Source organism: Protopterus annectens, chromosome 3.part0 (assembly GCF_019279795.1).
Source record: "Protopterus annectens isolate FY-2018-M chromosome 3.part0, PAN1.0, whole genome shotgun sequence".
Lineage (NCBI taxonomy): Eukaryota > Metazoa > Chordata > Ceratodontiformes > Protopteridae > Protopterus > Protopterus annectens.
In genome coordinates, this window is record NC_056731.1 from 1,372,726,982 (window position 1) to 1,372,728,430 (window position 1,449).

Sequence of the window (1,449 nt, forward strand, 5' to 3'; positions counted from 1 at the left end):
CACCTGCTGGATAACAAGCTAGCAATCTAACAGAACCCAGTCTATTAGTGAGGAAAGCAGGCTCTCTTGGAAAAGAGGGTGGCCTAATGGTTGTGTTTACCTTACAAACACAAGGTACAGGGTTTGAGTCTCACAAGGGATAATTTGATAGGCTTAAAATGGCTAGCAAGGGCAGTTAGCCTGGTACTAATTTATTAGTTGGCCATGTGGCCTAATGGATAAGGCATCTAACTTTGGATCAGAAGATTGTAGGTTCGAGTCCTACCATGGTCGTAGTGCCAGTGAGTCAGCTAGTAGTAGTCGCCAGCAGTGTACCCCATAGATAGATGCTAGGAACCCTTCTCTTTGGTATTTATTTTTCTGATGTCAAGACTGAAAACAAGGGCCTGTGGCTGACCAAGTTTGAGGTCATCTTTCATTAACCACTTATCTTACTGCCAAATTCTTTAGAAGGAACTAACACATATCTATAAGTGGTGCTTGGACTACAGTATAAAACTAAGTTCCAAGAAAAGCAGCATTGTGTCCTTTGGCAAAACTGGGCACCCACACAGCTACCATGATCCAGCCATTAGTGATATGAGCACTTTCACTGATGAAGAACTATCCTTCGATCAGCATGCATCTACTACTGTTAGGAAAGCCTTTAGCCTTGCCAGTCTCAACAGCAGGAGTATTTCTTCCAGAGCTAAGGAAATTATCATTACTGTTAATCATCCTGCATCAGACCCACACCAAAGTAAAATGCCTTCTTTGGTATGTACCTGTCTAAGTATATGACCCATCTTGAGAGACCACAGTGTTTTTTTACTAATATAATGAAAGGTTTGAGATTCCTGTGTTATCCAAACACCCTTAAAGGATGTTCTCACTTTTCTGTTTCCTACAGACACTTGAGAGGTGATATCTGTCTCACTCACAAAGTCTCACAAATCCAGTCCTATGTGACCTGCATGTCTGCAAAACTAAGAACACTCTCAACACCTGCTAAAGACATCTGAACTACCACTATTTATTTTATTTAACATTTGTTGACCGGGAAAGTCCGACTAAATTCACAGATCCTGTTTTCAGCAGAGGCCCAGGGAGAAATGCTCTAGAAGCATGTCTTTAGAATGTGGGAGGAAACCGGAGTACCCAGAGGAAACCCACACGAACGCAGGGAGAACATGCAAACTCCACACAGAAGGCACCCCAGCAGAGAATCAAACCGGAGAACCTCTTGCTCTGAGGTGACAGCATTAACTGCTGCACCACTGTGTCACCCACTAAAATATTAATAGGTTCTACTAGTGAGTCAGATATATCCCAGAGAATCCATCTTTCTAAAATTGACTTCCTTTGAATGAAAACAAAGCAGCTCCCTGACCCTCTTTACATGTAACCCGGATAAATGGTTAGGCAAAGCAAAATACACCTTGGGTCTGACCCCCTCAAGCTCTCAATGAC

The 1,449-nt window shown here is 42.7% G+C and overlaps 1 non-coding gene across 1 annotated transcript; it reads left to right on the forward strand.

Annotated features, from left to right (window-relative positions):
* The first annotated feature begins 200 nt into the window (after positions 1–200).
* Positions 201–273, forward strand: TRNAQ-UUG. Its single transcript has one exon. It is a non-coding gene; the product is annotated as a tRNA-Gln (tRNA).
* The last annotated feature ends 1,176 nt before the right edge of the window (positions 274–1,449 follow it).